The sequence below is a fragment of the Carettochelys insculpta genome, chromosome 15, assembly GCF_033958435.1.
Source record: "Carettochelys insculpta isolate YL-2023 chromosome 15, ASM3395843v1, whole genome shotgun sequence".
Classification (NCBI taxonomy): domain Eukaryota; kingdom Metazoa; phylum Chordata; order Testudines; family Carettochelyidae; genus Carettochelys; species Carettochelys insculpta.
Window position 1 is genome coordinate 36,186,824 of NC_134151.1, and position 24,552 is coordinate 36,211,375.

Here is a 24,552-nt window from a genome sequence, read left to right on the forward strand (position 1 = left end):
CAAGGTTAATTTCTTTGACTCAAGGTAGTCCAGGGCCATGACCGAGCAAACAGCTATGCCCTGTGCTTCACACTCTACACGTGAGCAATTTTATGGACTTCAGAGCAAGCCAAAAAGGAGTTGGAGGTGTCTAATATAAACAGCCCTTGTGCAGCTGTGTTGTAGGCCTGTGCTGCAGAGACATGAAGCCTAGTTTGTTATGTGGCGTCCGTTGTCAGAGTAGAGCAGCACTTTATGCTGTTTGGGCGGTTAGCCCATTGCATACAAAACAGCAGAAGTACAACCCCTGTCACTTTTTCTACAATGGAGACAGCTACTGACTCTGCACTGACTTATCCTGAATGACCCACTGCAGTACGCACCAAGGGTACCACTAAATGTTAAAATAGGGTAAGTCAGCGCAGCTCCATTGACGCCGGTGACAGCACAGATGTAAAGCTGGTGTTACAGTGATTTCCTCTGGGTGAGGTTCTGAACCACAACTTGAGTTTCCTTTCTGAACTCATCTCCTGACCCCAATCTGCTCTTGCCTCACATGGGAATCTTCCTAATATGCTGACCTTAATCCTGGGTTTGTGACCTGTGTTTGGAAGCTCAGACCTGCTGTGCATAGAGTAAGATGTCGTTGTAATAATTTATTAGACATTTTTACACTTGAGAGTGGGGAGCTCAAGTATATTGAAAAGAAATGGCAAAGGGACTGTGGTACGGCTAAATGAAAAGCAAAATAGGTTTGAAATAGTGAGCTGTTTTCCTTTCTGGTGTCATTTTAATTGGAAAGCTTACTTTTATGTCTGTGGTTTGGGAAGAATTTGTTGAAAACAGCATAACTAAAAAGACGGACTACCTGGTGATGAGGGAGAAAAGAAATGGCCTATACTGTCTTTCATATTTGGGAGAAACAAAGGGTTTTGAAGTCAACAGACCACTGCTATTCCTTTGTGTAAACCTCACAGCACAGCTTCCCTTGCAGCACTGGAAAGGAAGCCAAGGGAAACCCCACTGGCTGTTTCTCTGTAATGGCTGACATTGGAGTGCACAGACAACAGAGCTTGGGAATATTTCTGTTCATTCCCCAGTGGTCACTCAGTCTGACAGAATTCACAGTCTGCATTGTGGGGCTGGAGCACTGGAATTTTAAGAGTTTCTTCTTGTCCACGGAGCCGTTTATAAAGGGCCGTTTTCAGCGGTCTTTTCTGTCTGGGCTGGGTGGATCACCATAGCTGCGTTTCCTTCCAGCTGATCAGTCACAGTTGTTGTTAGTTTGTGGGAACCAACATCACTTTATTCCAGCTGAGGATTTGGCCCGTGGTTCTGTTGCACCTTCTTTAGTTACCCATTTACTTTATTCCCACCATGACTTTTCCATACAGTTTTAGTGAAGAATTATAGTCCTGCATCTACTATAATACCATAGGCTTGGACTGAAGGGAGCAATCTTATTAGCTTCTGTGCACTCAGGTTATGCGGTCATGAGACTGTAATCCGCATGAACTGAAAAGCCATGAACCCAAACATCGAGGATAAGGATTGTAAAAGCAATAAGAACAATACATTAAAGCAAGCTCACCTGCTGGCAGACTTCTCCCCTTTTTCTGGTTCTGGAGCTAATTAGTCGCCAGCCCTGGCAATGCCCTGGATCTTCCATCCACTCTGTTAACGTACCAGGAAGACACAAATCTAAATAAAACACATGACTTTGGCAGTGCTCCTGAACATTACAATGTCCATTTTTGTACCAGGTTGGTTGTGAAAAACAATGCTGACCGCACAGTTCCATAACAGACCTCCGAGGATGATACCTGCCTGAGAACTGGCTTCCGAGCATTGTTTTGTGAATGACTGAAGCAGAGCAGTAATACCCATTGTGTGTACAGCTCTGGTACAACAGTGTGGGCTTTGGTTCTGGTGATTGCAGGTCTGATCCAAAGTGAAGGGGCTTGTTCCTTGGAATTCGGTGGGGTTTGGGGGTGGTCCCGTATTACCAGAAAGACACTAGCATGGTGGAGTTGAGAGAAAAGCAGCCAAAGTAATTAAGCTGCTGAAGAGATGGAGTCACTAGGAAGCAGTAAGAGTGAAGGTCTTGTAGCAAATGACAAAGCAGTTACCATTGCTGAGCTGATGTTGAGCTGTAACTATTGCTTTCCGCACAAAATGTGTTGGTTTCCCCATTCTCTCTCTCTCTCTCTCTTTCTCTTTGTAGCACTTACCTCTTGTCATAAAGCAAGTTTGTAAGCTCCTTGGAGGGAGGACTGTCGTTTGACTTCGTGTGTGCACAAAGTGTAGTCCAGTGGGTTTCTGGACTCTGTGGGGACATGTTTAAGTATGGGTTGAAACTCCCTTGGCCAGCAATATCACAGATGCTGCTGGACCAGAGAGCTCCAGCTGCTTGAGGAGCCCTGCTCTTTGCAGACAGCTCCAGCTGCTTGAGGAGCCCTGCTCTTTGCAGACAGCTCCACTGGTAGCTGGCTGTGGGGAGCCACCGCAGCAGCCCCAGAGCAGGGAACCCCACTGTGGGGAGCTCAGCCTGCGTCAGGGAGCCCAGTTGGGGTATGGAGCTCTATTGACAGCCCCATGGCAGTGGGAAGCCTGGCTGGTACTGGGGAGCCTGGCACACTGAGTCGGGGAGCTGGCTGGGGCCTGGCCAGGGTGGGGGAGACTGGCAGTTGTGGAGCCCCCTCCTTAGGCAGCTTGGGGACAAAGAGCTTGTGGCGGCCAGGAGGGGAACCCAGCCAACAGGCTGGTACTCCCCTATCCCCCCGTCACAGGGCAGCCATGATGCTTGACCTCCCCTTGTCCGGCAAATCCCCTTGTTTGGGCCCACTCAGGTCCTGGGGGTGCCAGATGAGGGAGGTACAACCTGTAGTAACAATGCAAAGTAACAAAGCGTAGCACTCTGAAGGGCATCAGTGTTATTCAGGAAGTGCAATTATTGGATGTGATACACAGATAGAATCATAGGATTAGAAGAGACTGCAAGGATCGGCTTGTCTGTCCCCTTCCAAGATGCAGAATTTGTTGTATCTAACCCATCCAAGACAGATGGTTCTCTGGCCTGCTTTTGAAAACCTCCGGCAAAGGAGTTTCCGCAGGACTAGGAACTGAAGGACAAAGTCAAGAAAGGGAAGCTTTGTCATCGAGATCCGTTAGCCATTGGAATAGTCCAAGGGAAGTGATGGAAGTCAGACTCTGTGTACAGTGTCACAAAGCCAGGACACACTGGAACAAGTCAGTACATCTCTTTGTCTCTGCCGCAGAGACTCTTGGGAACAGAAGCTCTGCAAGTCAGGATGAATTGGCAGAAGTGTCAGGTCTAAGAAAGTGCTTCGAATAAGCTGGAGAAGGGGACACTGGAGAAGGTGTGGTCTTATCCATTGAGACTGACGTCCATCATGCAGTTGCCAGTGTTAAAATAATGAATGCTGCAAATTAGAGTCCGGGGAGGTGGCCGGAGCTGTGTGCGAGGAAACTTGGTAGTGAATCTGGGTGCACTAGAGCTGACTCAAGCTTGTGCTTCTGCCTTCTTACTCTCCGGAGCCCTAAATGTTTCCTTCTCCAATGCTGAGAAGGCTTTTTTGAACAGGTTGCCTGACGTTAGTGCTAAGCGGCATTTTTCTCAGGTTGCAGACAAACTTAAAGGGGTGCTGGTTATGTGTGCACTCTTACTGCTTTCTGCCTGGGAAGAATTTCCACTTGCTAATGATTAATTCAAATGTTTCTTGTCATGGGCACAGTGTGCATGGAGTGATAAATCTGTGATGGGTTAGAGGTTGAGGTTGCTCACTGCTGACAATTAGTTTGAGCCACAGACTTTGCTTTCATTGGCATTTTCACAGAATTAACCCAGACCTTGTCAATTAAAATCCAGACACATTTTGATGAGGGACATCTCCCTCTGATGATAATTGTAATAATATCACTTTTATTCATTTAAGACCCATCGGGCAGGCCGTGTCTCCTGGAAGATAACTGCCGAGGTTGCATATTGCCTAAGTAGCTGAGAAGCAGCTTCAAATTTCTAAGGTGACATTTCGCGATGCGTCTGAAGTGTCTAGAAGCAAGTCTACTCATCTTTAAATATTCACCAGCTTCAATTAATGCAGCTTGCCTGTAACTCGAGGCTATTTTAAAATGATTTTCAAGTTCTGGAGCTAATAAGCTTTTGATAGTTGTCTAAAGACTATGATGTGGGTTTATTTTATATGCTATTTGCCTTTCTGTGGTTCTCTGTATCATAGTATTTGAGCACTTCATAATCACTAATTTATGCTCACTAACCCTTCTTGTGAGGTAGCTAGTTTTAGCTCCATTTTATCCTGGGAGAGGAAAATGGGGGACCTGAGGCACAATTTGGCCAAGTAACTTGCCCAGTGTCACACGGGAGGTCTGTGGCAAAGCAAAAACCCAGCTCCCTTGATTCATCCTAGTTCATGAACCGTAGGACCACTCATCTATATACATGGATCTAAATGTTGTTCCATTTTGAATCTTTCCTATGGGCTGTCTTGAAGTACAAATTAGAATTGATCTCATTTGAAAGCCCTTGGATTTGATACTGTTACATGCAAAAATAAAAAAGTGGTGCGCAATTTCTTCTGGGAAAATAATTATGAGTTCTCTATGGTAGAATGTTAATGAGCCAATCCTTGACACAACATGAGAACTTGGGGAGGTAACATTCAAAATCTTTGCATGAATAAGCAATGTAGACCCTAGTAAATAGTCAGCAGATGTCAGTGGGAAGGGTATCTTGATGGTTTGACCATTGGCTTGCTAAACCCTGGGTTGTGAGTTCAGTTCCTGAGGGGGCCCTCTGGGGCAAATAAAAAAAGGATGGGGGGATGGTGCTTGGTCCTGCTGAGAGGGCAGGGGACTGATCTCAATGACCTCCTGAGATCCCTTCCAGCTCTATGAGATGTCTATCTCCATATATCATTATAACTCCTCAATCAGAGGTCTGCCTAGGATGCCTATGCATGGGTTTTAAGGAGGAGATAAAAACAGAGCTGAACAGATGGAGGGCCAAAAATGGTCCACTGCTCCCTTGCTTGTCTTGCAGAGGAATATCTACCCAGAGACAACTGGGGCAGGGATTCTGGGAGGAGGAGGGGCACCAGCCTGTGCCCCTGCTCTACCCCTTCTCCTCTTTCTTGCCCGTCTCCTGCCCCCACCTGTCACTTCTGATGCATTTGGGGCACCCCACACATTGCCTATGTGTCCACCTACTTGGCTTGTAAACCTCATGAGGCAGGGACCGTCTTTTTCTGTCTGTGTTTTTACAGCCTCCATAATAGATCCCTGACCTCACTGATGGACCTCTAGGGGCTACTGTAATAGAAATAATAATAATAACAGGCTTGCATTATTTCTAAGGCCAAAAAAAAAAATAGCCTCCACCATTAGTACTTCAGAAGCAAGGGCACCAAATGCACTATGACCAGAAAAGACAGAGCCACTGTACTGCAGAATGAGAGAGTTCAGGAACAATAATTGAGAAGTAAATGGACTTCTGCCTTTCCTGACTGTATTTTGAAAGTTCATGGTTGTACGTTTTGGTGAAAACAGAAAATCCAAATTCTTATTACCTGTGTTTTTCCTCCCTTGCCAGCAGGGAATTTCCAAGAAGATCATCAGACTTCCAGTGGGCACAGAAATAGCACGGAAACCATTACAGCTTGAATGTTGAAAACATGACCATTTTTTACAGCAAGATTTTTTTAGTAATTGAGCTCCGTATTTACATCTCTTTTGGGGAACATTTATCAGCATTAGAAGTGATCAGCGGAATCTGACCGCTGGTCAGTTAGTTATGCTTGAGATGAAATCTAGAGATTTAAAGGTATTTGAATTACAAGAGCTGATTTAAGGGCAAACAGGAACCATTTCCATGTCATTGTTTTGTTTGTTTGTTTGTTTTAAATCTTTTGGAATTTGTATCGGACAATCTGGGACATGACATATCTGCACATTAAGTTGCATTTTGCAGTTTAGTGTGCATTCCCCGGTCTGGGAGCTGCCTTTTTTTTTAACTTTTGCAATAAGTTTTATATTGAAAATAAACTACAATTATTTAGACATTGAGACAAACCTAACACAAACTCAGTCTAATGGCTGACCGCAAAGATGCTGTAACATCTTGATGCAGGACTCAACAAAAATCTCAATTATCTTGTGCATTAGTAGGACCGTTTCCCCACCTTTTGATATTTGCATTGATGTCAGACATCCCACTTAACTTAACAGACACTTTGCAGAGTTTTTTCTTCCCTCTTCCCCCTCCCTCCTTCCTTCTCTGTATTTAGCTGATTCCTCAGTTTTTTTTCTCATTAATTCTCCAGAACTGAAGCAGTGGGTCTTTCCCACAAAAGCGCCAATAAATATTAATGTTAGTCTTTAAGCTGCTACAGGACTGCGTTCTTTATCTTTGTGCAGGATTGACTTCCATAAACCCTGAATCCAACGTCAGTTGAATCTTTGGTTTTCTGTCGCGAAATACAATAGTGGAGGGGGATAAGGGAAAATTTTCACAAACAATTTGAAAACAATAGTAAACAACACAAATCTGAGGACTTCCAGAAGAAATGATTCCAACTAGCAATGCACGGATTCATAGCATTCCCAACACTCAAATATCAGGACACCAGTAACTTTTGCCAACAAAAAACTTCCTCAAGAGAGCACTCCTGCAGACAGAGCACTGCTTACCTTGTTGTTTGGGGCGGAGGGGCTGTTTAAGCACCTATGAACAGCAAAAGCTTTGTTGCTCAATTGCCAGTGTAGACAAAGCCATAAAGTTAGATAGACAATATATGCTAATGGGTGCACAAGCAGGCCCACTGACAGGGTCAGGAGCCCTGACAATGGCCTGGAGCTCCACATCCCTTTCAAAAGCCGCAGAAACATCACTCTTCCACACCATGAGACTTCTGTGGGCTGGTCAGGGGCCCATCCTGATGCTGCAGGTGGTGCTAAGGACTGACTGCCCTTGGCTCTGCCCCTCCCAGGGGTCATGGAGCCACCCTCCACCCCATGTTGCCTTCCAGGCTGTTAGCCGATGGCCAAGGATGTTTGGTGAGGTGCCAGCTATGCCCGTTTTATACCATCCGTGACTTTAACTGCTAGGACGCACTGTCCCTTCGCGGCAGGCAGCCCGGGCTAGGCTGACGGATGCCCCAAGGTCCTAAACACCCGTGACTTTAACTGCTAGAGCTCAGAGCCCCTTCGCAGTGGGCAGTCAACACTGACTGACAGGTGCCCCAATGGCAGCACTAAGAGCCTTTCCACACCCGTGACTTTAACTGCTAGAGCTCAGAGCCCCTTCGCAGTGGGCAGTCAGGATTGACTGACAGGCGCCCCAAGAGTTTGCCCCGTGGAGGTGGCACAACTCAACGCTAGGCTCTTAGTACTCTCACCTAATGGCCAGGCTTTATAGCCAAAACGGCTGAGGTTCTTTAATTGTGTTGGCTGCTTTACAGTAACCCAGAGAAACAAGTCAGGCTTATGCACAAACGGTTACCAAAATTTATTAAACTAGATTCTAATCATGTGGTTACAAAATTGCTAGTGCCTACTTATTTAAATGTATAGATGTTACACACACAAATAAGTTACAAAACTGAAGCCACGATCCCAAAGAGAGAAAACAAAGTGTAGAGCTCTATTTCAGAATATGTGTACACTAAAGATAGGAGATGAGGTGTGGGTGCTTCTTACCCTCCTTGCATCTCTCGATTCCAGCGGTGCCAAGCCAGGATCGGTCACTCAATTCCGCGGAAAGACGAATAAGGGACAAGGCTTAGGGACCCTTTTAGCTGCAGAAGCCTTGGGAGGCTGTCACTTATCTGACCAGCAGATAGATAGTGAAAAGCACTCAAAAATCATGGTGCTGTAGGTCCCATACTTATACCTCTGTACTCCTTTATTCTCTTTCTCCTTTCTTATGCCAAATTGGGGCTGGTCTGTCTGGGTGGCGCCAGCTCTCGCAAGAGTAGTTTACACTTGCACGGGAGAGAAACAATAAGTTTCGACTACTGGACATTCCTTTTATTAGGGTAAATATTTTCTCACCTAGGATGTTGGTGTGTGTGCATCACGTTATTTAGTAGGGGCTAAGACCCATGTCTGTCACAGCTTCTCTGTCTGCTGTGAGCCTAATAGTTGTATATGTTCCCAGAGGCACATTGTAGCAGCACACCTGTGCTTTCTCACAGCTTCAAAGGCTGTGCTGGAATTTATGTTAAGTGCCCTGTTGTTTTGGCTCCCTTGTTTTCCCAGCAATGCTGGTCTGAGAGGGGGCTGGCTGTCTGGCTACACAGGCCTGCAGTGGTTGGGCACAAGGGAAAATTTTCATAAGGAAATCAAAAGCAATCGTAAACCTCCACATTTAAGGCCCCCATGTTCCTATTTGAGCACCCCCCAAAAAGTCTGTGGGCCATGGGAATCAATGGAAAGGGTGCATGCCACCTCAACTCTCATGGAAGCAGCATGTGAAGTGGCTGAGAAAGTGTTCAGTTGCTTTTTCTCCTTCACACAGGAAATGTTGGTGATAGGATGGCGTAGACATGAATGGAGAATTGGGAAGTAGCGTCAATCCACACCCTGGATTTTGCATATCCTTGTTGCAGCCCTTTGTGTCTTGCTCCTTGAGCTCTTAGCCAATCCATTGGGCATGGAGCAGTTGACTCCTTGGCAGCAGAGGTAGTCGTGGAATCCTGTCAAACAGAGAATGCAGAACATGTAGACGGCGTGTTCAAATGATGTTTTTCGTCAGAACTTTCACCCCTGCATCCACGGGAGTGAATTACTCGGCGAATGAAAGGCATGCATGCAAGGTGCACAACTATCACTGCAAGCTCCCTCTTTTCTTTCACCTCGCTTGATTTTTGAGTATTTAATTCAGTAATGAATATTTGATAATGAACTGTTGCCTGGACAGAAGTTTCATAAGAATGGTGACACCACCAGTAAGTTACTGCCACAGTCGCAAACAAGTACCAGTGAACTCTTCATGCCATCTGAACCGATTTGCCCAAGGCCATGCTGCAGTTTGTAGCAGAGTCAGGAATTGAACCCAGGGCCCCTGAATGGTAATTCATTGTCTTGAGGTCCAGTGAGGACCATTCTCCCTCATCTGGATGTTTTAGCAGATAGCAATAAGAGCAAGGAGTGGATGCTCTGAAAATTACTGTTGGTCAGTTACTTAGGTACCAAAATATTAATGTAGGTATCTAATGTTAGGCAGCCAGGTTTGAAAATGTTAGCCATAGATTACATGTACAATAGTATAATGGCAGCATATTATTAGCATAGTTTCTACTGTAGTAGCACTCCCAGGCCACAAATGGGGCTGAGCCTTGTAGTGCTATTCAAATAGCTGCATCAGTTCTTGCCTCAAGGTGTCTACTGTCTAAAAGATAACACCTCATAGGTGAATGTGTCAGACAAGTGAGCCCAGTCGGGTGGCAGGTGGGGATGCAGGATGAAATATGGGATGTACAGAACCCCAGGCAAAATAGGGGATATGCTATTATTATTGAAGTAGGAGCAATCACAATTTGCATGCATTTGTATGTAGAAATAGGAGATGGGTCGAACAACGATTTTCAGCGAAAGTTTTCCCGTGTTGATGCCGAATCCTTAAAAGTACAAAATATAAATCAGTTATAATGATGGTTCTGACTGATATGTTGGATGATTGTTTTGTGGAGACAGGAGTTAGCATAACCATTGGCAAGTCTCAGACTCTGTGACTGAGGGAAGGGCTTACAAGAGTGAAAATGAAATCAGCTCTAGGATCAATGGTCATTGAACAATGTGTGACATCATTTCAGAGTTGTTTGGTCCAAAGGGCAGGAGCGGACCTCAGTACTCTGTGAAAAAAGGTGCCAATAAAGTTAAAAGGCTACAAATATAAAATTACAACTCCGCACATCCTAATGCCCAGTGCAGAGACTTAGCCAGCAACAGGGAAGGAAATCCTGATGCTTTCCAGCTTGGAAATGACAGCTGAGTCAATGCTACATAATAGGAAACAGATAGAGGTTAGGAGGAGCGTAATGCGTGCTGCTCCAATTGAAGACAAAGCTAGGCTACGCTGGGAGGAGGGGAGACCTGATGAGTCTGTTGGGAGGGTGGCCCTGGCAATGCTTGTGGATGGAGGACAAGACTCAGTACAGGGTTTCAGGGAGCCTTAGAGAGACTAATTTGCCTGAGAGCCAGGCAGACAATCACTAACTTTGGAAGAAGGCTATAAAAGTCAGAAGCCCTGAACAGGGAAGTAGCAAGAAAGAGGAACACACAGTTCCATGCTCCTGGAAGGGGCAGAGCCTCAGATGAAAGGGGCGGAGTTGGGAATAGCCCATCCTCAGTGCTGCCGAGACCACAGCGCATACACCCCACCTGACTCAGCCACCCTTCCTGCACCACCTGAGGCTCCAGCAGTGATTTAAAGCACCTGGGGGCCATAGCAGTGGGGAGCCCCAGGCCCTTTTGCATCCCTGGGCCCTGGGACAGCAGCTTCCTTTGCCCCATCCACCCTCCTGCTGGGATATGTATTATATGTGTATCTTTTCTGAATAGATTTGATTATACTAATGTATGCAAGATGTGGGACCCAGACCTCTCTTTGATACATATGCATATTTAACGTACATTAGTTCCCACAAAACTCCCCTCAATAAATATGTACAATAGGTCTTTACAGTATGTCTTGCTATATTTTCATTATATATATTCACCCTTCACCCACTGCTTTTGAGGTTCATGTGACCTCTCTGTGCATCAACAGGTACCTCTATGTATCCACCTTTTTTTCCCCAAGACCTGAGACTGTTTTCCATTGACCTGCTGGTTGGTATTTACCCTTCCTGGCATGCAGCTATAGCCAAGTCAAATTCTCAGCAATAATCCCTGAGCTGATTTCTGGGATGCAGTTCACTGCAACTGTTATCATGTGAAAGGGGTTCATTTGCATTTCTTGCACGTCTCAGAATTGCCTGCCTCTGAGAATGCTGGAAGGGGAAAGTTAATGCAATTTGATCCAATAACTGAAATCAGGCTATTTACAGTCTTGCAGCTTTTAGTGTGAGAGAATTTAAATGCAGGCACACAGCCACCATTAAATGTAAACACATACGTACTGCTTTTAGGCTTTGCGTGGAGAGAGATCTGTTTTTATCCCAGGAATAAATATGAATACTTTATCTAAATTCTGACAGTTTTGAGGCCTGTGCCGTTTCATTTGCGTGTTTCCTTTATTTGGATTTCTTCTGCACTCCTCAAAGTCTGTGGTTCCATTCTCTGCATTTGTGTCCACAGCATGAGTGTGTGTGTTTTATTTCATTTCCCTCTGACCCTGTCAGTGCCACCGTTCTCTGCAGCTTCTTCCTTTGTAACATGGCACTGAGCAGTCTTGCCAGCATCGTTTGAACAATCCGAAGCACACTCCTCACAGTATTTTGAGCACGTTCATGCTGGAAATGCCACAGGAATGGCAGTGTTGCAGTATTGTCTGCTAATTCACATTCAGCGGCTAGGATTTGTGTGCAAACCCAAAGAAAGCTTGTGTTCATTTCCAATATAAGATCATATGTAAATACTGTGATTTGGGCCAAGTGAATTGAGAACTGACTTTGACAGAAATTCCTAACGGTGCACAGCGCTTCAGCACTCATCAGGAATATTTCAGTTTGTGGGTGTATCTTGTATGCGGCACACATTTACCTTTAAAGGTTGTAGGGATTTCTTTGTTTGTTTTTGGTGATTTGACTGGTGATGTTAAGTATCTGTGAGCCAGTCTCCTGCTTATAGTCTGTTTTATTTACTACTTTTACAAGGACCTTTTTTCTGCTTATTTGTTGTACTGCCATGAGTATGGGAATTAAATGATCATCCGATGAGAAGGTATTAGGCAGAACTCCCAAATAGATTATGATTCATGTTTCAGCTTTTGGTCCTGTACATAGACAGTTAGCAAATTTGCCAATATCTATTTGTTTTGCGGATTCCTCACTGGCCAATGACAGCTCTCCGCAGATTGGTATAATTTCAGATTTCATATGTATTTCTGACTATAGCCCATGTGTCTCAGAAATTTCTTTTAAAGGTCAAAGTGCAGGATTTGTAAAACAGGTATTCCTTTCCCTTTCCATTTTTTCCTCTTTCTGAGGGATTTTTTATCAAGAGTTTTTGATTTCTTTAGCTCAAAGTAGGCAAAATAAGTGTGAGTATATGCTAATAGAGGCATACATAATTCAATAGATGTACAGTTAATATGCTTTGAAAACTTGATAAGATGACATTTAAATTTAGCAGAATCAATCATGGGGATTGTTTTGGGAAGTCATAATGATCAAAGGGGGATCATAGCCACTGTTCTCTGACCTCGACTGGTTTCTGTGTCTGATCTCCTCTTCCTACTGGCCTCTGCCATTTCCTCTTGTCATCTTTGATTCCAGCTTCTCTGTATCATTTTTAGTTCCCATAGGCTGTGTCTACACTACAAAGAAATTTTGAAAGGGGGAACATCGAAAAAGAAAATCTTAATAAGGGATTTCAAATAGCACGGCTACACACACAAAACGGATCACTGTACCGATCCGCTATTTCGAAAGAACACCCTCCATTTTTCAAAAGAGAGCGTCCACACTGGAAAATGGGCTATTTTGAAATAAGCAGCCGGGAAACGTCACGCACGGGGTCACATGGCTGACAAGCCTTTCCAGGTCACACAGCCAGCAGCGCCCTTAAGGGGCTCCTCCCAAACATATCGACCCTGCACACACAGAGCCCAGCAGAGCAGTACACAGCACTGCGTGGACTGTGCACCCAGAACCAAGAGGAGAATGGAGGAGCAGCCGCTGTCAGAGTCTGATGCTGGCACCGTCACTGGGACCCAGGCGGTCATCGCCATCCTGGGCTTGGTGGATGCCCTGGAGCCCACCTTCCCACCCACACGTGTCCTGCAGGCCCCGCCAGGGCGGCAGCCACCGCTCCCCATCCCCCACGGCGTCTCTGGAGCCACCCCAGCAGTGGGGACTGGTGGGAGAGGCTGGTCCTGGGCCAGTGGGACGACGAAAGGTGGCTCTCCAATTTTAGAATGATGAGGCACACATTCATGGAGCTGTGTCAGTGGCTCTCACCCCCCCTGCAGCACATGGACACCCGCATGCGGCCCATGCTCCCAGTCGAGAAGCGTGTGGGGATTGCCCTGTGGAAGCTGGCCACCCCGGACAGCCATCAGTCAGCGGGGAACCAATTTGGGGTGGGCAAGGCTACCGCAGGAGCCGTCCTGGAGGTAAGTCAGACAAGGGCCCCACACCCTCCCCAGGAAGGGGCGGGGGCCCCCGGGTGAGGGGCCAGCAGGGGGCCCCCGGGTGGGGAGCCTGCAGGGGCAGGGGGCCCCCACTGATGCACAGGCCCACATGTCGGTGCCTCCCTTCAGGTGGTCCAGGCCATCAACCACCTCCTGCTGTGGAGGGTCGTCCGCCTCAGCAACTTGGATGACGCCATGGCGGGATTCACAGCTCTTGGATTCCCAAACTGCTTCGGTGCCCTCGATGGCACGCACATTGCTATCTGTGCCCCAGACCATAGTGCAGGACGCTATATAAACCGCAAGGGGTACCACTCTGTGGTGCTCCAAGCGCTGGTAGATGCCCGGGGCCAGTTTACTGACATCTGCGTTGGCTGGTGCTGTCGAGCCCATGATGCGCGGGTATTCTGCAACTCCTAGCTGGGGCGGCGCATGGAGGAGGGCACCTACATTGCTGCCCGGGAGCTCCCCGTGGGGGACACAACAATGCCACCCTGTATAGTGGCCGATGGGGCATACCCATTAAAGCCGTGGCTGATGCACCCCTACCCTGGGCACACCACCGCCAGCCAGGAAGTTTTTAATGCCTGCTTGAACCAGGCTCACAACACTGTTGAGCGGGCCTTCGGACGCCTCAAGGGGCGTTTCCGATGCCTCGACATGTGGCTGGACGTGAGCCTGCGCAATGTCCCTGGGGTGGTTGTGGCCTGTTGCACGCTGCACAATGTGGTGGAGGGCAAGCAGGAGCGCTACATGCTTGGGTGGGCTGCGGACAGTGGCCCTGGCTCTGAGCAGCCGCCCACAGCCCCGTGCCGCCAGGCACAGCGTGAAGGGGTTAGGGTCCAGGAAGCCCTCCGGGAGGCCTTCAAGCAGGAGCCATGCTGACCCCCACCTGGCACATGGCTCACACTCACCCTGCAGCATGGCCCCCCACATACACACAGGGGACACTGGGCTGCACAAAAAGGTTTATTAACTGGGGACTAACTATGTAAATAAATGGCTGTTAAACAATGGTGTGGGGTCTTCCTATTGGGGCTAAATATGGGGGGAACAGGGAGAACTATGTCCAATGGGGCAGGGCCACGCCCCTATGGCCAGGGTCACAGGCATGGGCAGGCCTAGTCCCCCACAGGGGTGGAGGGGCGAGATCTCTGGCGGGTATGGGTATCCCTGCCGCCCCTGGTGCGGGGGCCCTGTCGGTGCCGGGAGGGGGCTGGAAGGACGGGGAGGTAGGGTCGTTCAGGGGCTTAAGAACAGGGTGGACTGGGTGAGGTGGGGCGGGGGTGGGGGATGGGGGGGGCCAGGGAGGGGATCCCTCTCCTGGCTGGCACTGGCGACTAGCCACCTGGCCGGGGCAAGAAGGGCGGATGGGCTGAGGGTGGGTGGGATGAGGGCAATGTGTTCGGGGGCAGCAGTGGGAATGGGTTCAGGGGCAGCAGGGGGGCTGGCTGGGGGACCAGCCGTCGGAGGGCTGTGACTGCCTCAGACCACACCTCCCTCCGCCAGGCCCTGTCCTCCCTCCACCAGGCCCTCTCCTACCGCTCCATGAGCAGCCACTCCTGGAGCACGGCGGTCTGCTCCCGGATGGCTGCGGTGTAGGCCTCTGCCGCCTCCTGGTGGTCATAGCGCTGCCGGCTCGGGCCGTCCGGGTCTGGGCAGGCGGCACCCGGGGCAATGGGGAGGAGGGCTCTCTGGCTCCATCCGAGGGTGGCACGGGTGTGGTCCAGCCCTCAGAGGATGATGCTGTGGAGACACAAGGGGAGACTGCCCACCCATCAGTGCTGTCGCCAGGGACCAGGGTCTCCACCCGCGCCATCCCCTGAGGTGGTGCCTCCCCTGCCGACCCCGCTTGGGGTTCCCGTGTGCCTGGCGGGACCTCGTCTGTGGGACAATTGCTGTCTGCAGCCTGGCCGCCACATCCCTCCCCGGTTGGGCAGGCTAGGGTGCTGTCCATGGGTGCAGGTGCTGGATGGTGCCGTGCTTGGGTCTGGGATGGGCACGGTACCGTGGGATAGGTCCCCCCACCCAGGCCACCCGATTCACCTGTCACCTACCTGGACCTCTGGAGAACAGGTCCGGGGACGCCGGCCTCGAGGGCACCTGGCTGGAGGTCTCGGAGCTCACTGTGATGAGTAACGGGCCCCTCTCATCTGAGTCGCTCCCAGTCCCCGCACTTGTGGTCTGGCTGGAGGGTCCCGGCTGCTCCAGCGAGTCTATCTCCCGGTCGGGGTCTGGGTCGCCTGGGTCCACCTGCACCGATGGCTCTGGTAGGCTTCGGGCTGAGGAGCTGTTGCAGGGCCCGGTAGTGTGGGCACCTCGGGCTGGCCCGGCCCCCAATCGGCTGCGGGCATCCTTGGCCCGGCTGTAGGCCTGCCTGAGCTCCTTAACTTTGGAGCCCACCTGAGCAGCCATGTGCTCGGGGTGTCCCCGCTTCCGCAGCCCCAGGGACAGCTGCTCAAAGGCAGCTGTGTTGCGGGGCCTCCCTGTGCTGTGGAGCAGCACCTCCTCCTCCGCCCAGAGGCCGAGGAGGTCTTTTACCTCGGCCTCCATCCAGGATGGGCCCCTCTTTCTCTGGCCCTGGCTCTCCTCCGGCGATCCCTCGAGTGGGGAAGAGGGGGCCTCCTGGGGTGCCCCAGAGTGCAGGGGGGCTCGCCATCCCACTGATGGGCTGGGTGGCATGGCTGTCTGGTGGCTGGAGCGTGTATAGGTCTGAGCTCGTGCTTCTCGAGCCCTAGGCACGCTCTCAGCTTCCTGCACGGGGTTTCCAGAGCCTTGCGGCTTTAAGGGGCTGGCCCAGGGACCATAGAGCCCCGCCGGTGCTTGCTAGCATGTCTCCCACGATCCCTGGAGCCGCCGCCATGGCGGACTCACAATTTTGAAATTGCGGGCCGCGGAGTGTCTACACATGGCCTATTTCGAAATTTTATTTCGAAAGGAGCCGCTCTTCCCAATCCCGGATGGGAAGAGCGATTTCGAAATTCGGACCCGTTTTTGCTGAAAACAATTTCGAAACAGGCTGTTGAGCGTGTAGACACTCCGCAGCCACTTTCGAAAATGAGGCCCCTTTCGAAATTAATTTCGAAATAGAGTGCTAGTGTAGACGCACCCTTACTGTTTGTTGAGATTTACCCGCCTTTAAGGATCATTGCACGGCAGCGTATGAATCTTAATAGAAGCATCCTGCTAGAGAGTGCACCTACTGGTTCGATTTGCTGTCTCTCTCTTAGTGTAGGAGGTGCAAAAGAGAAGATAATTTTTTAATTTTGGATCCTAAAAATTAGAAACCAGCGTTCTTAAATGCTGCTTTATCCTGACAAAATGAAAACCTTCGTGGAAGCTAAAATCTAAAAGGGCTTGCCTGGTTCCTTAGCTAAAGTATAGGTGTTATGCAGGCTATGTTAAAGGGAAATTTCTTGCATTAACTGATGTCTGATAAAAGTGGAGAGTGCCCCCTGCACTTCTTGTTTTTTTAAAGTCTATTACCCTAGGGCAGTGCTTCCCAAACTTAAAACATTCACATATGCCTTTTGACTTCAGCCTTATTGGCGTACGCCCGCTCCCAGTGCCGTCCCAGTGCTTATATTTATAGTAAGTTATTTTCTGCCATGTACCCCTTGAACTCCTTTCACGTACCGCCAGTGGTACATGTATCATGCTTTGGGAAACACGGCCCTGAGGGGTTGACAATGTTCAGGACTCTTCCTCCCTGACATTTTGGACAGCTGTGTGACAGCACAAGCACCTATTCATCTTCCTGGAAACTAACTTCAGCAGAGAGCTTCATAGATAACAGCCACACCCTTCAGCGCTGGCTGGTGGTAAATGTCAAAAGAATGCCCAAGTGCCTTATGTATAAAATAGAACGCTGGTGTGCATAGAAATCTGTGTGCAAACACGAGAGAAAATGTCAGAGACCCCTTGTTCCTTTCTTTTTAAGGCTGCTCTTGGAAGCCTTGTATTTTATGTGTGGCAGATAGTGTTGGTTTTGATGTGGTAATCTATCCTGTGTTTTGGTGGAAGAAGAGCCAAAGGGCATTCGCCTTGTATCTCAGGGGCAGCTTTATAAAAAGGGACCAGCACAGCTGAAGACAGAGCCTCTCTTCACCTTTGTCTGCTCAAGAAACCTGTGTCTTCTCTGTATTGTGCTTTGGATAGTCATTGACACCTGTGTCATGTGCATGCAAAACAGGGCCAGCTTGATTCTCAGGTGTGCAGAGCTTGTCAGTGCATCTGAGAGAGTGGTAGGAATATGGCCCCATGTTGCCTTTCTGCTCCCCTGATTTTGGAGTCGAAGGGCTAACGATGTAGGGATTGTTTTGGCAGGTGAGGAGCGGCTGGCGGGGAGGCGTTGCTGTTTGTACAACACACCTGCTCCACACTTCTCCCCTCTCCTTTCTGTCCTGCCACAGCAGGCAATTTACAGGAAGAGACAATCCCTGGTCCCAAGAGCTTTCAGTCCCAATAGCCAAGGCAAAGTGCAGGTGACAGGGAGAATGATTATCCCATTTCACAGAGGGAGACCCCAGGCAGTGGGAGATTAGTGGTCATTTTCTACCCCCTCAGTGAAAGTGTGGCAGGGCCTTGCTCAGGGGTCACTTGGGGAATCTCTGGCAGAGCCATTAATTGAACTCCGCTCTCCCAACTCTTCAGCTAGTGGAACTGTTTCGCGACACTGGGCTTGAGAGAATACAGAATTCAGTCTGGTTGGGAGAAGCAGCCTCCGGAGTTCCACTGGTCTGGGTTTAAGGTCCAAGTTCTGAGCGGCGCACAGGTCATAATTTTCTCTGACCAACGTGGGAGTGAGATTGCACCAAAGCCGCACTGATGCAGCGGATGGAGGTGGCTGTGGTGAAGGCGCTAGTCTGCAGCTCAGAGACCAGGGTTGAATTCCATGCTTTGCCACAGACTTCATGCGTCTTTGGGCAGAGCATTTAGCGAAAATCTACGCTAGACCTTAAATTTGATCCTAGATACGCTGTTCCAGCTATGGCAAATTGCGTAGCTGGAATCGATGTATCTACGATCGACTTACTGGCCGTCCTCACTGGGAGAGGTCAACAGGAGGAACTCTCCCATCGACCTCCTCACGCCTCGCGAGAATGAGGAGTACAGGGGTCGACAGTCGTGATTTTGCGCATCCCCACTAGGTGCACCAAATCAAACCCTGAAAAGTCAACCCTGAACAGGTCTGTCTCCCGGTAAGTGTAGATGTACCTCAGTCCCCCTCTGCCTCAGTTTACCACTTGTGCAAAGTGGAGCTAGTCCCACGCAGGGCTGTGTGAGAATGGGTATGTTACCGCTTGTGAGGGGCAATAAGGTGGGGGGGGCACACCGAGGACGTGGGGAATACTACACCCTTCCGATCCTCTGATAATGATGGGGTGGGGATTTTATTTGGCTCTTCAAAGAGGGCAGCAGCCATTCTGCTGCAGGGTGGCCTCCTCCGGCCATGGGGCCACTTATCTTCCACTGAGCCAGGGGTCTGTGACCCACTCACTCACTCACCCACTCAGTGCCCAGACATGCGATCTGCCGCATGATCCCTGCCCTGCTACCGAGCCCATGATGCACAACCCCCACGGGCACAGGGGAGAGGGGAAGGGTGTTGTCTTAGCAGGACCCAGCCAAGACTCCCATCCTGGGCTCTTCTCCACCCTACCGGGGCAGCAGTCTTTCCTGCACCTGCGGAGAGCAGGAGTTTCAGCCCTCTGGCAGCACAGAGTCCTCTGCAGGACAGCTGTCACTGCCCGACTTATTCCTTCCCTGTGCTGTACCTGGTCATCCTCCTCCTCATGGTCCTGGCCAAGTGCTCTGCTCTGTACCTCTGCATTATGCATAGCCTTTCCTCATTTCCCCATGTGGGATGCATGCTGCAGAGGGTGTCTGTCTTATTTGGGGGTACAAGGACAGGGTTTGGCCAGTGAGGAGGTTTGGCTAAACAGCAGCGTGCTGCAATTTGTTATACTCACAGCTGCTAATTTGAAGCCACAGACTTGCAAGCTTTTCCCCTGGCATTCACAAAGCCAACATACCAAGGAAACAGCTCTAAGCCTTGAGTCTGATAATTGATCTTTTAGCTAAGGTGTGCATGGCAGCAGTCAGAGGGCTTACGCGTTTTCCCGCTGTCAGACATTAAACCTAATTGCCCCCAGGATTCCCCGATTATTTCTAACACAGCTGCCCTGTTTCCACCCTTTGATAATGAGCATGAACATAAAGAGGTTTGTTTTCTGGAAATAGGCAAAATTATTGCTGAACTGCTTGGGCCAGATTCCTGAACTTGTCAAGAGTAGCTTCCCAAATGGGGCCCATGTTGCTTTTATATGATGCAAGAAGCTGATCCTCAGTTTCACTGTGGCACTGTTTTACAGGGTTACACTGTAACTCTTCCAACGTGTTGCACCTGTTTAATGCCTTTATAAGAAAGTGTAGTCTGACAGCAGGGACCGGACATGGGACTCTCCATTCCAGAAGTTCCGTTCCTCTGATGTGTTGTGGAGCAAGTTGTCTAACGTCTCTGTGCCTGGTTGTGACTCGTGGCAGTGGAGATAATGGATGTGTCTCCACTGCAATTAAAAGCCCACGGTGGGTCCATGCCAGCTAACTGGGTCTTGGGTTATAAGGGGCTGTTTAATTGTGGTGTAGCCTGGAGCACGGGATCTACAGCCCTGCAAAGTGGGAAGGACCCAGCACTCATGCTGCAGTCTGAGCCTGGAAGTCTGCCTCAGGAGGAGCCCGCCACAGGTTTTTAATTGCTGTGTACACGTGCGCAATGATAGAGAGCCACCTTGACCACTTGAGGTGGTGTCACCTTTGGCCCAAAACGGGCAGCAAAAAATTCACAAAACCTGGCAGAATGGTTCATGTTTCTAAGTGCAAAACAGAGGTGAATACCCCTCCCCTCCCTGACTCAATCCCACTTTCTTTTGGGAATATTTGGCTCATTTCTATCAGGGAGAGATCCTTGGATGACAAGTACTAGAGGAGAGAGTCTTGAACGTGGCTGAGGGAATTCGGTGCCCACCTCCTACAGGTTTTCCAATGGGACCTTACTGTCTCTTGTGGCTTTGAAAATCTCCATTACTGTCTTGATCCTAGAATTGGATTCATATGGGCCTGACCTCTGCACATGTGCAGACAGAGTCACATTGATTCTGGTGGGTCTTTGATATGAGCTGAAAGGTGCCAAGACTGGCTATGTACAAAGAATTGCTATTGTTTTATTGTTTATATAGGGGGTGTTTGATGAAAGCATTTTGTGCTATTAGTGAAGAACATTGTGTATTAGTGGCCAGTTTTTGTTCATGGGCATAGAGAGGAAATTATGTGGGAAAAGGGTGGAAAAAACCCAAACAACGCCCCCCACCACTCTTCAAAGTGCTAGGAAGCCTTCCAAAATGATGATGGCAGTGGCTCACTGTCGAGCATGATCATCTTCCGTGGGAGTTGTGAATCCTCAGGTGGCTGATAAGGCCTGTGCTTGAAGCACAAGTTCTATTATGGAGAGGACAGATATCTCCAGGTAGGGCAGCAGACTGTTGACCATGACTAGAAGCCAATCTCTCCTTCTTCCTGCACCGGTTGTCATCCTCAGCTTGTTGTCAGGCAAGTTCGAAATGCAGGGGACCACTGTGCAGGACTTCTCTCCATTTTAGGTGATGCTGGGTGAGTGTCTTCCAAGTGTAAACGTCAGTATTGCATTTCTCTAAGTTATCCTTCAACAGGAAAACCTCTGAAAAACTACATGTTTGGTCAGATGTTCCCCCATACTAGTTTAGTTGTGATCCCATTAGCACAGAAAACCCTATGCACAGGCTACTGATGCAAGATGGTGATAGGAAACGTCATTGATATGAGGAGTGCCAACCAGTGTTCCTTCTAATTTTTTCTATCACTGGGTGGAATAAATTTTGTTATGGGTGCTGAGGCATGTGCACCACCAACAGAAACAAATGCTGGTGGCTGTGGGAGCTGAATCTCCTCTGGGCAGCCACTGAGGCACCCAGATTACAGGGAACACTGTGCCATCATAGGAGTAAAAGCAAGCTCTGCATTTTTATCTGTCCTGGTGTGGGTGGAAGGAAGGGGACTTAATGAGGTTAAGGATGGGTGGATTCTTGCCTCTGTTTCCTTCCAGTGTGCTCGGTGACACAGCTGTGCTGGTTTGTCAGGCAGAATATCCAATGCAGGGTACAGACCCAGAGCAGATGACCCTCTATCTCAGAGGTACCTTCCTATCCCTCACTCAAGACAGATCATAATCTCAAAATGTAAATCTTGGATGTGGTGAGGCAAATCTCTTTATTTTTTTAAGGAGACGTTAAAAAACGAAGCTAAAATAACAAAACCAAAATTCATGAAGAAATTAATTTCGGCCCTAAGTTGCCAAGTGATCATTGTGCACAAGAGTGGGGGTGGGTTAGGGTAGGGGAAACGTTCACCCTTCATTTGAGGCACTGCAGATATTGATGATAGCCAAGGAGAAAAAGGAGCAAAGCGAGAGTGTTAGTTTAAGCTTTCTTCAAAAGACAGGAAAGGAAATGGTTGCTGATTTGGGAGGTTGACATCCTATAGAGGGGTACGGCTTGCAGTCCAAAGGAGGAGAAGGACAGAATTGTAAAAGGTAGCTGTACAGTAAACCTTCAAGATACATGCAAGCAAGTTGTGCGTGTCTCAGGTTAACAAGACTGCCTCGGTTTCCTGCTCCTGTCAGGGCAGCAGCCACGAGTCAGGCTGCCTCTCCTTTCAGGAAACTGCTCGGTCAGGCTGCCGTCCCTGAAAGGAGCAGTTTCCTGGTCCCTGGAGTAGCGGGGAGCTGAGAACCAAGCGGCAACCTCCACTTGCAGAGCCGGGAAGCTGAGCAGGGCAGCAGCCTGGTTAGTTTCCTGGCTACAAGGAGTGGAGGGGAGCCAGGAGCCAAGCTGCCCCTGGTTCCCGGCTCCTCTCCGCTGGCTAGAGCCAGGAACTGACCAAGGCTGCTGCCCTGCTCAGCTTCCCGGCTCTGCAAGCAGAGGGGAGCCAGGAACCAGGCTTGCTGCAGCTTGACTCCTGTCTCCCTTTGACTTGCATGAAAATTCGAGTTATGCAGGGGTTGCATGCAACCCCCATGTAACTTGAGGGTTTTACCGTACATAAAATATGGAACTAGAGTGGGCTATTTTAAGCACAGAGGCAAAAAGTGAATTTCCACAGGTGAGGGTCTGTGTCCCACAGCGGTTGCTGGTTTGTGTGAAACAGCTGTTACGCCTCTTCTCAAAGCCACGTGGGAAGTCTTTGTCACCAGAAAACTTCAAAAATGGCTAGAGAAGGACCACAAAGGTATTATTTTCTCTGAGGAAAGATTGAAAACATGGGGCATGTTTATTCTTGAGAGACGAACAATATGTGTGTCGGGGGGTGGAGGGGGAACCTGTTAGCAGTCTTCAGACACGTTAAGTGCTATTATAAAAGGATGGCAATTGATTGATCTCCGTGTCCGTTGAAAGAAGGTGAGCTTAATCGGCAGCAAAAGAGTTTTAAATTAGATATTAGGAAAATCTTTCCAGTTAATTTTTAGAATAGACTTGCAAGGAAGGTTAGGGAATCTCCATCGCTGGAGGTTTTAAAGAACAGGTAGGACAAACTCCTGTTAGGGGTGGTTTAAGGGTCTGGGCTTGACTGCTCCAGGTCCCTTTCAGCCATACAACCATATGATGCTCCCTGTTTATGTGGCTGAAATGATGCCTTAATATCACTTGACAGGAAGCAGGGGAGAGGGCGAGTCGCACTCCATCATTCAGTACAGAGCTCTCCTTCTTCCCGCACAGATGGGACCTCAACTGGCTACATTGCACCGGCAGTGGGGTCAGGATTAGCTCTGGATGCTGGCAAGGATTGGGCAGGCTGGAGGCGGGGAGTGGGCAACTCAAACTGGTTGGTGCCAGAGCCAGGATGAGTGGTGCACAGAGGCTGCATAAGAAAGGCAACACAGGTTGGGGCTCTGTTACCTGCTCTGAGGGATTCCCTTTAAAATGGACGTTCACTTCCAGTGGGAAAACGTTCAACCGAATAGAAAGCAAGAGTCTCTGTATTCTCTTGTTAGCTCCCTTAGCATGTCATTCAGGTGTGTGTGAAAGGGGAGAGGGAAGACCTTGCTGTTGTGTTAAACTGCAACTGTATGACAAGAGGAAGACATTCATTAGCGGGAGGAAAATCCTGTAAATGCAAATGATTGTAAATGAGGAAGGACGAGAGTGTGTGTGTGTGTGTTTATAGGTACCCTTGTTATCGTGTTACCCTGGATCTTTAGGGACAAAACAGCCACTTGTGCATGAAGCGTAAACAGACTTACATGGTGTATAAATAACTTTAGAAAGGGCCTCTCAGGAATGCAATTTCTATCTTTATTTAAAAAACTGCTACTTAGGCAGATTATTATAATTTGGATGACACTAACTAATCCTCTGTTAATTAGGCTGGGAAATGGGAATAAATTCCTTGAAAATGGTCTTGATGTTTCATGAGTCCGATTGTACTTCACTCATGTCGAAGAATAAACAGTCATTTTGCTCAGAGGTTTCGGAAGGCTACAATTTAGCTGATTAACAAAAATTAAGAAAAATGCAGTACTATGTGTTGGGTTGACAGTGTTGCACTAAGAACACTGCGGACTACGTGGACATACATAATTAGTAATGCAGTACTTTGTGTTTCTTTAGCTTGTCTTAGCGTTGCTCATTATGTAAATAGTTACATTAATCCCATCTTGTGTCAGGTTCAGTGATTGGTGCCTCCTGTTAACTCAGCCGTTCTCAAGTCAGTGAGGTCATGTGGGCTGAATGCTGACATGCATTCGTTTTCTGAGAGCCTCTCAACAACTAGGCATAATGGTGTGCTTCACAGGTTGAAAAAAAATACTTGTCTAGGAGATAGCTAGGACAGGGAAAACTAAAGGTGTCATCCTATATACCTATGGATATTACTTTTTGCATATCAGTATACTGCTGGTTTGAATCAGGAGAAGGCATGAATTAATAATTCCACTTCACTTTTAAAGGGACACCATCCAGTTGTAAAACAGGTTTTTGTTTCAAAATATCCTAGCTGATATTGTTACAGGTGGTATTTAGGATGAGATCTGTTGATCCTCCATCAAAATGACCCTTTGGAACCACAGGTAGCTTGACACAGGATGAAGGCATCTCAGAGAATGACGTGAATGGAGCTGGGAAAGGTTGAGGAGCTGCAGATGTGGGTGT

At 48.6% G+C, this 24,552-nt stretch overlaps 1 protein-coding gene across 5 annotated transcripts in view; it reads left to right on the forward strand.

Annotated features, from left to right (window-relative positions):
- Positions 1–24,552, forward strand: part of SGCD (sarcoglycan delta) — a 626,611-nt gene that overhangs the window by 250,301 nt on the left and 351,758 nt on the right. The gene's annotated exons all lie outside the window — the stretch shown is intronic.